The sequence below is a fragment of the Gopherus flavomarginatus genome, chromosome 2 (assembly GCF_025201925.1).
Source record: "Gopherus flavomarginatus isolate rGopFla2 chromosome 2, rGopFla2.mat.asm, whole genome shotgun sequence".
Classification (NCBI taxonomy): Eukaryota; Metazoa; Chordata; order Testudines; family Testudinidae; genus Gopherus; species Gopherus flavomarginatus.
In genome coordinates, this window is record NC_066618.1 from 145,010,242 (window position 1) to 145,023,760 (window position 13,519).

Below are 13,519 nucleotides of genomic sequence, written 5' to 3' on the forward strand. Positions count from 1 at the left end.
CACTCCTCATTAAAAACAAAACAAGGATTGAACAAATAATCAGAACCAAGAACCCACTACTTAAGAGGTTACGATAAAAAGATCTAAATCCAAAACCCAGGCAACAGTTTTCCAAAACTAAAATGACACCCATCTACATTAGATGTATACAGCTCATTTTAAAACATCACATGAAAAGCAAAGTTTTTTAAATGACTTGGGTCTCTTGAAAACATAGGTTTAATGTAGATAACAAGTGCTATTACTGCTTTGAATCACATCATTTTTGGTGACAAATTAAAAGATGTATGCTTGACTTAAAGTAAAATGATATTCATTATCATAAGCTCAGGAAGTTTGAAAGTATTCAAGGAAATAATTTCTATATAATAACCAATGAATTTTTGGTATATAAAATTGCAAGTCAGTTCATATATATGAAACTGAGCAACATGGAAATCTCAAACTGAAGCACTGGGAACTACATTAATACAACAAAGTTCATTAATCTTAATTGACTACATGTAATGCCTAGAAAATATAATTTCTGTACCAGTCAGTTTTAACTCTAGTCCAACTAGAGAACAGTCTCATTGAATATTACCTTACGGGCACCTACTAATATGACAAAAGCTATGATTCTTATACAGATCATTCCAAAAAAGTGTGATGAACTTCCCACTTTACTCTTGTAGAAGAACTGAGAGTCTATCAGTTTGCTAGGCACATGACTATGTTGCTTCAAAGATTTATTTAATATGGCCATGACAATCTTCAATAATTTAAAAGTAAAATATAGAGATTATGTCTCTCTCTCTGTGTCTAAAATTGTTTGACTAGATTAACAGATCAAGCTTGAGAGATTAGTGTCATTTAAATTTAAATCTTAGGCAGCTATTGGCCAATTTTACCATGTTAGTGTAGCCACTGGCTGATTGCAGTTAACTCTGCTCTTCATGTAGCCATTTGCACACTTAAAGGGCATGTTTGATCTGCTGCTAGTGAGTATCATTTCCAACAACTACGTGAACAACATCAGTTCCATTTGTTTTGTGCTTATGGTCTAATACAAGTCTCAATCTGCATAAAAACGTAATTTATCAATGGGAATTCTGTTATGGGAGAAAAAACAGTATGTAGCCCTTAGAGTACTATAGATGTCTTCATGTTAAAGGTATAAGAACACATTTTGCCTTAGCTATACCCCTGCAATATCTTCAACTTCAGTGATAAGGTGCAACTGAGGGCAGTATTTGCATCATGGTATAAGATGGTCATTAATAAATGATTGCTCTTTCAAATGCTCTGCACCTCATACTGCAATTAGGAGACGTTCTCAGTGACAGTCCACCGACCACTGTGGCACTCGATTAAAGCACACATTATTAAAGAATGTTCTGACACCAGCAAACCAAGGAAAATACTCTGGAGCCAAGTTCCTTGAGAAGTGCATTCAGTGTCCATGACCAATATCAATAGTAGATCATAATGATGGCTGCCCTGCTTCACATAAAATTCCTACTATATTCCTTAAATAAGCAGTATGCCATTTAAGTAGGCTCTAACTGCTGTCTTAGGGTATGCCTACACTGCAATTAAAAACCTGCAACTGGCCCATAGGCTTGGGATAAGAGATTGTTTAGCTGCAGCGTAGACAACCAGGCTTGCTTTTAAGCCTGGCCTCTAGGACCCTGTATGGTGGGAGGGTCCCAGAGTTTAGTCTGCGGCCTGAGCCCAAATTCCACCCTACAGTTAAACAACCCCTTAGCCCAAATCAGCTTGCTTGGGCCAGCTACAGGTGTCTAATTGCAGTACAGACATACCCTTAGACAACTCTTGATACACAGTGGATAAAAAACCCTGAAAAATGAAAATTCACTACCTACAATAAAACTTCATAACTCTGAAAAAAACTACTAAAATGAAATCTTTGTACAAGTTTTTAAATTTACATCAGCATTCTTTAAAGCATCTCAAGATCAGGAGGAAAAGTATTTCTGAAATGGGGAGAAATACTAAAGGTTACAAGTGTATATATTTTTATTTTCTGCTTCTGTCTTTGCTGGGGAGGTTGTTTTTACTTGAGGAAACTGAATTTGATTGAGTTTTTTATCTCCTTCAATCTGAAATACACAGCCCATCAGATATTGTCTGAATGTAGTAGGCTTTGCATTTTATCACTATTTTCCCCCCTCTCCTGGCACCTGCTTTCTATCATCTCTCCACAGTCTCAGTGCTGTCGGTTACTAGTGTGAAACAATGCTTAGGCAAGACTGAATCATAATTTTCAACAGGAATTCACAATAAGAAAAAGTTAATGATCACAACCATGGGCTTTAATTCTATGAAATTAACTAAAGCTCAATGCAGGGTTTGAGTCCATGTGGTGGTGAATGCCCTCAACTCCATTGAAATTAGTGTGGGAGAGGATTTTCAGCTCTTCAAACTTATCAAAGGAATCAGTCCTATGAAGTTTCTTAAACTTTATCTGTTTCTGTTTGAGTGTCAGTAGAGAGCTTCTCAACAACAAAAAACACTGAGGAGCAAAATGGGCTGAGTACTGAATGTTGCATGAGAAAAAAAATGGTGCTGTATATTGAATACAAAGAACCAACTGCTAAAGAACCAAGTGTATTATTGATATAATGATAACTTGGGAAAGGTGGTGGTTTCTTAGTGTTACACCTGGAGGCAGTGAAGTGTTATATGGCATTCTGCTTCTGTATCTGTCCATAATGATACAAAATCAGAAGGGGGAAATTAGGAGCTGTGCAAAAAAACCAAAACTCTAAACTATTGTAGAGAAATATTTTCCTTTTCTCTTCAAAATAAAGTCCTAAACAAGCAAGCTCTTAGTCATACACCTGGTTTTTAGTTATACTAATAGTCCCATCTAAGCCAATGAACTTATTCACATGCTTAAGAACTACCTGAGGGCACAAGTTTGCTATCTTGTCACTCTGTATGGAAAAATAAGTCCCTGATCTCCTGGGCATGCAGAGGTGCTTTGGTGGAGTCTAGCCTATAGTTACCTGTATGTCTTTGCAGCTTCAATGGTCAGTGGGTGAAATGTGCCTATCTAGTCCCTATTTCCACCCTCACTCCATAGGGTGCTCTGTGTTCCCAAAGGAGAGGAAATGGAGCAGTCTCTGTGCTCCTCACAGCATAATCCCAATGTAGATTGCACAAAGATTCCAGAGAAGCCCCTGTATGCCTTCTCCAATCTAGTCCTAAACAGACTAGTCTGCTAGATCTGGCACTCTTTAGACTTTTCTTCTACAATACTGTTCAATTTTTCACAGTGCTACTTATCTACCAGTCTAAAGGTGCAACATATCTGTTCTATTTTACTAAGGGTTAGTTAAAATGAGGCTCAATTAGAGCAGGGATCGGCAACCTTTGGACTGTGGCCCACCAGAGTAAGCACCCTGCAGGCTAGTCTGGTTTGTTTACCTGCCGCATCCACAGGTTCGGCCAATCATGGCTCCCACTGTCCACGGTTTTCCATTCCAGGCCCATGGGACTGCAGGAAGTGGCGCAGGCCGAGGAATGTGCTGGCCGCTGCTTCCCACTGCCCCGGAGCAGTGAACCACGGCCAGTGGGAGCCAAAATTGGCTGCATCTGTGGATGCAGCAGGTAAAGAAACCGGCCCTGCCTGCCAGGTGCTTACCCTGGCGGGCTGCGTGCCAAAGGTTGCCGATTCCTGAATTAGAGGGAAAGATCACCACACAATGAAGAAGCAACATAGCTCTCTTATGTCTCTTTTCAAATCTTCAGCTTTTCATCTTTTTGATGGTGCTACTGTTACCTGGGGTTTTCAACCCAAAGCTCTTTGCAACTTTTACTTTGTGCCAGGTGGTGTCATGAAATAAATCGGGGAGACACAGCTGTCCGACTGATAGATGGCTGGCACAGATAGGACAACACAAGAGTGCTTTCACTTAAAGTTAAACTTTACTTAGTCTCAAGCACTTACATGTGTGCAACAGGTTAATAAAACACCCCCAACCCTTGATAACGACCAAAGCTGAGGGTGGCTCTCGAGTGACACAGCAGCAGGCTTCTGGTGGCCAAATCTTCTGTCTGCCGGTGGGAACTGCAAGATTTATCCAGAGGAAGAGTCCAAACGAGTCCCACTACCTCAAACTTTGCCCCCTCATTTATACATTAGTAATAGAAAGACATGTCCCCTAAAGAAAAACTTGTTAAGCAAGCAGTTTCAATGGTCAAGCAAGAGGCTCCTTCTGATTGATTAACCAGGTGTGAGTTTTTCCAGAGTGTGCTGCCTTGAGGTCCCAATAGACATTCCTTGGGCATATCCTGCTCTTCAAAAATGCATGTATCAGCAATTTCAGCACAATTCTTATCAGGAAGCACATGGGGTCAAGCTGCCATTTCTGTGGCACCCCAAACCCCCTCCCCTCCTGCCTTGGTCAAGCTGAGACTGCCGACTAGGCAGCAGTTAGCAATAAGCCATAGTGGTTTCAGGCACTTTACTGGTTTGCCAAAATCTCCCTGTACACTACAAGAGAGGCTCAATCAACATTTGAGATAATAACCAGATGTGGTACTGGAGAGTTGTTGAAAGATCTGCTCTATATTTTTATTTGATACTTTCAGTTTTTCCTACATTTGATTTTTCAGTCTCCAGCTATTTGCCAGGCCCTTCCTCAGCCCATCTCTCCCCCTGCCAGCATTTAATAAATTGGCAATGTAAGTCAGGGATCAATATGTTAGTTTTGACTGCTGTCTTAAACAATTTCTGAAAAGAAAAATCCATTCTGCATTTATTAGCAAAGAAACACAGAACTAGATAAACAGTAAAACACACATGCTTTTAAATATATTTATATATAATATTTATGTATGTTCTTCCTTTCTAAAAACATTAATTAAACGTGTAAATGTAATGCTCAAATTAGTGGAAACATTTTAATTAGCATTTAGGACCCCGGCCTCTCTCTGCAATGAGGAGTTAGATAATCGAGAGGAAAGCTATCTACATAGACACACACACCAATTAAAAAGGTGCGTGCATCTCCCTACCGCAATTAAAAAAAAAAAAAAAAAAACCACCACACACCTACAAAAGATTTCACAGTAACAAAGAACATCCCTATGCCATGGCATTTGCAAGGAGTGTGACTCTTTGGAATAGTATTAATATTTATGAAGGCGAACAAATGGTTAGATAAATAATTAAAATAAGAACCTTTCAAGGAACAGAAGAAAAGTATTTTTTTCATATTACATAGTGATCTGTCTTAAAGAAAGATCTTCTAAAAAAAGGATAACACTGTGACAAGAATAATGACATTTCTATGTTATTTTTTTAAACAGTAAAAAGAACAATACAAAAATTACCTTCTGAATTTTGATGTGAGCCTCTGGTGCAACCTTTTTTAGAATCTCCCTCTGTTGTTCCAAAATGTCTTCTCCTTTGAAATCTTCTAAAAGAGAAAACAGAGACATTTGGTTTACAAGATTTCCTTCTTATAATTTTTAGATATTTGAGACATTTGTTTACAAAGAAGGCCTACAGAAGTCCAGAATGGCAGGAACTGGTTACATATAAACTGGACTTTATTAGTACTCACATATGTACACTGTACTCTTTTAAGTTCCAAGCATATATATTTTTAAATGGTGCAGTAACAATATATTTTGTTGATTTAAAAAAAAACTCCATACTTTTCATGCAGTTTAACCAATCAGCCCCAATTATGCTCTCTGAATGGGGGGGAAGCAGTAGACATGGTATTTTTTGACTTTAGTAAGTCTTTTGATATGGTAATGCATGACCTTCTCATAAACAAACTAGGGAAATGCAACATAGATGGAGCTACTATAAGGTGGGTGCATAACTTGTTGGAAAACTGTTCTCAGAGAGTAGTTATCAGTGGTTCACAGTCAAGCCAGAAGGGCATAATATATGGAAATATACCTATCTCATAGAACTGGAAGGGACCCTGAAAAGTCATTGAGCCCAGCCCCCTGCCTTCACTAGCAGGGCCAAGTACTGATTTTTCCCCAGATTTCTAGTAGCCCCCTCAAGGATTGAGCTCACAACTCTGGGTTTAGCAGGCCAATGCTCAAACCACTGAGCTTGAGCAGTGTCTGGCAGGGATCAGTTCTAGGCGTGGCTCTGTTCAATATCTTCATCAATTATTTAGATAATGGCATAGAGAGTATACTGTAGCAGAGTGTCAACCTTGTCCCCATGGGTCCTGCACTTCTAAGCACTTTCAGGGTAGCCTCAGCGGCTCACTGCAACCCTCCACATAGCCCTTCTCTCTCTAGGGAGAGAGGTAGTCTACTGAGCCCTTTTCATCATAAACCAGCAAGAAGGTTGGTGAGAGAACTCTCAGTCTCTATTGTCCCTAGGGCTTATTTCAGAACAGTTTAGCCTCCTGTCCTGACAGGGGCCTGTATTCCCTTCCCAGGAGATGTTTCTGTAGTGGCAGGTTGAGGAGGAGCAGGAAACAGGCCCACCATCTACTCCAGGTTCCGGCCCAGGGACCCTAATGGTAGCAGCTGTTGCCAGCCAACCTTTCACTGCCAGAGTTGCTATATTTCCCTAGGCCACTTCCCCACAGCTCTTCTACTTCTCCCTTCTTCAACCTTACCTTAAGACTCCCTTACCAATGGCTTAAGGATGTCTTCATTAACCAGCCCTTCAACTGCACTTCCTTTCCTCTAACTTTCTCCAGCCTGACTGGAGTGAGCCCTTTTATAGTATCAAAAGGACCTTAATTAGAGTCAAGTGTTCACTTTACCTTAAGGGACTCACCTGACTCTTTGCAGGTTAATTGGAGTCAGGTGTTCTCATTAGTCTGGAGCAGCCCCTGCTCTGGTCAGTCATGGAACAGAAAACTGCTAATCCAGTGGTCAGTATATCTGCCTTTGACTACTTTGTTGTACCCAATTGGCCTGGGTCTATCACAATAGTTATAAAGTCTGCAGATGATTCCTAGCTCGGAGAGATGGCAAGTGCTTTGGAAGATAAGATTATAATTCAAAATGATTTGGACAAATTGGAGAAATGATCTTAAGTAGTAGAATGAAATCCAATAAGGACAAATGCAAAGTACTCCACTTAGGAAGGAACAAATCAGTTGCACCACATATAAAATGGAAAATGACAGACTAGGAAGGAGTACTGTGGAAAGGGATTTGCAGGTCTTAGTGGACCACAAGCTAAATATGAGTCAATAGTGTAACGCTGTTGCAACAAAAGCAAACATCATTCTGGGATGTATTCGCAGGAGTGCTGTAAGCAAGACATGAGAATTAATTCCTCCGCTATACTCTACACTGATTAGGCCTCAACTGGAGTGTTGTGTCCAGTTCTGGGTGCCACATTTCAGGAAAGACATGGACAAATTGGAGAAAATCCAGAGAAGAGCTACAAAAATGATTAAAGGTCTAGAAAAAATGACCTATGAGGGAAGATTGAAAGAAAATGGGTTTGTTTAGTCTAGAGGAGAGAAGACAGAGGGGACATGGTAACAGTTTTCAAGTACATAAAAGGTTGTTACAAGCAGGACAGAGAAAAAAATGTTCTTCTTAACCGCTGCTGATAGGACAAGAAGCAATGGGCTTAAATTGCAGCAAGGGAACTTTAGGTTGGACATTAGGAAATACTTCCTAACTGTCAGGGTAGTTAAGCACTGAAATAAATTGCCTAGGATGGTTGTGGGATCTCCATCACTGAATATTTTTAAGAGCAGCTTAGACAAATGCCTGTCAGGGATGGTCTAGGTAATACTCAGTCCTGCCATGAGTGTAGGGGACTGGACTAGATGACCTTGAGCTCCCTTCTGGCCCTATGATTCTCTGATTCTGTGCTAAGTGGAACTCTATAATCTCTTTGAGTCTGGATCACCATGTGTGCATGACTGAAAGTGTAAATTCGACCCAGAAGCAGCCAGCCACTTCTATGCAAAAAAAAGAAGCAGTTTACAGTATTTGAATGAACTCATTCTGTATGGATGTAGCTGAATTAGTTTCAACTGGCTGAGGAAACTTTTAAAATGAGAGAATATTACGAAGTAGGAATAGGGTATAGTGCATTATGTCAGTTATTAGCAACTAAAATTGGGAAAGTATTTCAGCTACTTTGTTCTTTTGTCAGACCTCAAGACACATTCTGTGTATTACCAAATTACTTCCAGGTTCAGTAATAAATAAGACCAGGGCCGCCCGGGGGTTGGGGTGGGGTGGGGGCAAGTGGGGCAATTTGTCCCAGGCCTTATAGGGGCCCCCCATGAGAATATAGTATTCTATAGTATTGCAACTTTTTTTTATGGAAGGGGCTCCCAAAATTGCTTTGATCCAGGCCCCCTGAATCCTCTGGGCGGCCCTGAATAAGACCACAAAAAGTACATCCACAAAATAAATTTTAGGTCCAAACTTTAATAGAAAGGAGTCTGCTAATCAGAAAATAATTGCAGCTGCTTTATAGAAGGCATCCTTTCTAGACTTACCAAAATTCTATATGCACAATTAAGAAAGGACAAAGGAGGTTGCTACAGGACTAAATTCTGTGTTAAATTACCTAGCATTTAATAATGATGTATGAGATGCAAGATAGTACAAAACTTCCCCACTATAATCAAACAGGAAATACATAAATACACCAATATAGAACCAAATTTTGCTGACAGTTATAAATCTATTTTCTCTTTTTCTCTCTTTGAAAATATAAACGTATCTCCAAGTTGTATGCTTTTCCTGTATTTCACTGCTGTATAATATATTCAGTGGACTCTATGACTGTCTGTTTGACATAACATAGTGCTCTCATCTGTTGTTAGCCAGTTGAGTCACTCATCTATAATTCCTGGCACCTGCTATCACTGACATAGAGGTCATGGCTATTGTATACTGCCAGAAGGAGACAGGTATGAGACCACCTTTATACAACAATATAAGCAATGTTTGTTTTTTCTCTACAATGTGTACATCTACTATCTCTCTCTTAATTAGAAAAATGCACATAATCATATTGCACTTTAGTGGATGTGATCTAAAAAGGATAAAAAAAGCTATATGTAATATTACACACGTGAATGATTCACTGATTATCATTAACACAGTGTTCTTTTTCACAGACATACTTCCTAAAATATAAAAGCTTGACTTTAAACCTGACCTCAATTTTTGAGCCTTCCCCTATGGATTTATTCATCCTCACCACAGCTCCAAAGTAATTTACTATAAAGTCTGAGACAGTAGCAATACAGCAGTTTTGAACCCTAAAAGAAGCAAATAATATGCACCCAAACCTTTAGCTGACATAACTCAGCATAGCTCAATTGCAATCAGTTTAACATGAGTTAACAATCTGTTTCTAAATTTCTAATTGTGTTTCTAAAGCATTTTTATGTAATGGTCTATAACCACTCTTTATAGCACATCATAAAACAAATATTTTAGCATGTGTTGTGTATGTGTGTAAGCACACAGTATAGAGTATAACTGAGTTAGGAAGGCCATTCCCAATAGCTGTCAATAAAATATTTATATTAGACATTTTCATATGTTCACCATATGGTACACATTTAAAGTTTTGAAATGTTTCAGAGACTTTTCAAAATCTGTAATGGGACTTTTTTTTTAAACCCTCTTCTTGTAGCACCAGCTTTTCTTAGTGACTATGGGTGAGATTCACAAGGTACCTAGGCACCTAAATCCCATTTTTAGGCACCATTACAATTAACAAAACTCCCGCTTGGCTGCCACCTAACCCTGTAAGCATCTACATTCACGTGGTCCCTAAGTTGTTGTCACTGGGCAAGTGCACTGCAGCCTCATTCTAGGCACCTGAACACCTATCACCTGGCTGAGCATGCAGGCTACTGCCTCATGATAGGTATCTGGATGTGTATCTCCCACGTAAACCCCAGAGCAATTCACAAACTGTGGAACAAAGTTGTTTGGGCAACTAAGTCACATGTGAGCCCCTGATCCAGTAGGCGACCTCTGAACATGCCTACTAGATTGGGCCCCTCAAGCAAGTTCATACAAAACAACTATAGGGGGAGAGGAGGACCTTCCTTGCAACCTTTAGCCTAGTGGATAAGGTGCCTGGAATATGGGAGACCATCTGTTCAAATTGCTCTCCTCTTGAGGGAGAGAAGGAATTTGTACAGAGATCTGCTACCTCTCAGATGAGTACCTGGACCACTAAGCTAGGGAATATTCTGATGTGGGGGTCCCTCAGTCTTGCCTAGTGAAGCTATGCCACTTTAAACAAACAATTGAATCGTTAAATATTAATTGAGCCAGAAAAAGCAAGAATCACTCTCTAGCCTCCTCCCTCCTAGCTGTTTTGTTTCATTCCCCACACATAACATAGACCAAAAGCCTATCTTCCCCCGACTGTGGATCACTAACAGAGCTAGCCACTTCCCTGCAGCCCAGATTTAGATGTCTATCTCAGAGAAGTTGAGGGGTTTAGCACATACATCTCTAATTAACCTCTCCAATTGGCTAGATTAGGTGGCTCCAGGACTAGCCTCTGGTTTTGTGGATCACATTCTTAGGAGACTGTGACTCCCCATTCATTGTATAGGTGCTTCACTCAGGCTTTGTGGTTCACAGTGTTTCTTCTAAGCCCCTATATGTTAGGTGCTGTGATATTCAGTGTTGCAACATCTAAGACTATGCCTACACTGCACACCACTTTCAGAGGCATGTAGGATATATGTAGCTACATGCTGCTGTGAAAATCAAGCTGCGTCCACACTGCAGTCTACAGCTACGTGTATCATGGAAAGACTACTTTTCCAGCAGCAGGGAAAGGCTGCAGCAGCTGGGAGGCAGTGGGATCCTACACAGGTAAAAGTAGTGGTGTAAACAGGAAGGCAGGGCTTGGGCAAGTACAGAGCTTATAGGGTACATACGCACACCCTTCAGGCATGTCCACACTCTATTTACCTAAGCCATGCCTCCCCATCTACGCTGTTACTTACACCCGTGCTACAAGGGCTGCCCAAGTACATACTATACACTCCTCCAAAAGAAACATTCAGTGCAGATGTAGCCTGGGTCCCTTAGCAAGGAAACAGCATAGAGTCTCCTTCCTCCAGCAGAGTGTCTCCTGGTTCACAGCTGAAAATGCTTTTCAAAGAGGGACTGGAAAACTATAAAAGGGAAGAGCAAACACCCATCTCTTTCTACCTGACCATTTAATTCTTTGCACCTGAGAAGGGAAAGGAAATAGCCAATAGACTCAGGCGGAAGGGTCCTGACAAAGTCTCATCAGCTGGAAGCATGTGGTAAGAAACTTTGCTTTGAATCTAATATTGTTTGTGAAATAGGCACTACAAAGCATTTTTTATCTTATTTTCTTGTAAACATTTCTGAATTTCATGTCTCATTGCTTGTACTCACTTAAAATTTCTTTTTGTAGTTAATAAATTTGTTTTACTGTTTCATCTAATCCAGAATGTTTAAATTAAAGTGTCCGGGTAACTCCACTGAAGTTGGTAAACTAGTATATATTATTCACTTAAAGGAATAATGGACTTCATATATTTGGATGGTCCAGGAGAGGGCTGGGCAGTACAAGACACATTTCTGGGAGGAAATCCAGGACTGGGACTGTGTTGGGATCACCCTGCAGTATAACTAAGGCTGGTGCAGTCCAAAGTGTAACCCAAATGTGGCTGGCAGGCTTCAGTTCTACACAAACATTCAGAGTGTTATTTGCTTGTTGGAAGGCTGTTAGTGAGCAAACCAAGTTGGAGATACTATCAGCAAGGTATTATAAGGCACCCAAGGTTGCAGGGCACGGGTCACATGGCCCCTCACTTGTCTGCATTGCACCCAGATATGTCATGCTTAGCTTATAATGGTTGAGAGGGAGCTGGGTAAGACAAGGGTCCAGCAGCCCAATCCATTTTCCCACTTGTACACTCATTGAAGTTCCCCTGAGTGGCACTGCCAGCATCCCAATGCTTCTCTTCCTGCCTTAGAATTGCCTTTTGTATAAAACTGTTGTGACAGAAACAGACTGGCCAACCTGTGTATGATCCATAGCAACTTAAAGAGGCATTGAAATGTAGTCAAGACAATCTACTTGTATGTGAATTTAAAAGAGATGTAATAGACCAGCAATCATCAATCCATTTATTTGTAATAATAGAAATCAAGAATAGATGTTAACAGGGCTGCCCAGAGGATTCAGAAGGCCTGGGGCAAAGCAATTTTGGGGGCCCCTTGCATAAAAAAAAGGTTGCAATACTATGTTCTTGTGGGGCCCCCGGGGAAATTGCCCCACTTGCCCCACCCCCGGGCGGCCCTGGATGTTAAGAGTAGATGTCTGTGTTTACCAATATGCTGACAGAAGTTTAAGAGTGTAACCAAATTAGCTTGTAGATACTAATTCCTTTTCATGTCTTAATTGCCTTAATTACACATGTAACTGTGTCCAGCTAACCTTAAGATCAAAGATGTGAGATATTGCAGGAAACTAATAATATTATCTATGTTGTCTTCAGCTTAACTATCTAAACCAGGGGTCAGGAACCTTTGGCATTCAGCTCGCCAGGGTAAGCACCCTGGCAGCCTGGGCCGGTTTGTTTACCACCATGTCTGCAGGTTCGGCCGATCACGGCTCTCACTGGCCACAGTTCACCGCTCCAGGCCAAAGGGGCTGCTGGAAGCGGCAGCCATCACATCTCTCAGCCCGCGCCACTTCCCACAGCCCCCATTGGCTTGGAGGTGGTGAACTGCGGCCAGTGGGAGCTGCAATTGGCCAAACCTGTGGACGCAGCAGGTAAACAAATTGGCCGAGCCCACCAGTGTGCTTACCTTGGCGAGCTGCATGCCAAATGTTGCCAAACCCTGATCAAAGCTATAACAAAGGACTGGGTAATGGCCTTATGTGAATGAATTCAACTAGTTTATCTGTGTACACAAAGCAGCAAAGAGTCCTGTGGCACCTTATAGACTAACAGACGTTTTGGAGCATGAGCTTTCGTGGGTGAATACCCACTTTGTCGGATGCATGTATACACAGTAAATAGAAGATTAACTTCAAAGCAAAGATCTACATTGCCTAGTCTTTCTCAGGGGACGGCCCTCTTGTGACATTGCTGTGAGGAGGCTTGTCAGCTTGCTAGTGAGCTATAAAGGAAAGCCCTGGGTCTGATCTTGTCATCTCAGGTCTGCTTAAACTTTAACAGGGAAAGTCTAAGCCATAAGACTGATGTCTCCAGATAAACACCTGAACTGCTAGTTGGAATATAACCTTTTGAACTGATTCCAGAGAGAATTTTACAAATCAGCAGCCTCACCATCTCTGCTATAAAAGTTACCTAAGGACTTTACACACATTTGTATGTATATTGACCTCTTAACCATAAATAACTTTTTTTTTCTTTTATTAATAAATCTTAGATGTAGCTATTAAGGATTGACTGTAAGTGTGTATTTGGGTAAGATCTGAAATATTCATAGACCTGGGGAGTAATGTGTCTGATCCTTAATTGGAAGAGCTTGATTTATGGTGAATAGGGTTTTAATAACCGCT

At 40.7% G+C, this 13,519-nt stretch overlaps 1 protein-coding gene across 4 annotated transcripts in view; it reads right to left on the minus strand.

Annotated features, from left to right (window-relative positions):
* Window positions 1–13,519, minus strand: part of CDH18 (cadherin 18) — a 1,010,793-nt gene that overhangs the window by 669,144 nt on the left and 328,130 nt on the right. For 3 of the 4 annotated variants that reach the window (XM_050937421.1, XM_050937419.1, XM_050937423.1), the window contains one exon: window positions 5,344–5,429. The gene's annotated coding sequence lies outside the window, so the exon portion shown is untranslated. The remainder of the gene's footprint in view (window positions 1–5,343; window positions 5,430–13,519) is intronic. The other variant, XM_050937420.1, reaches the window with a different exon arrangement.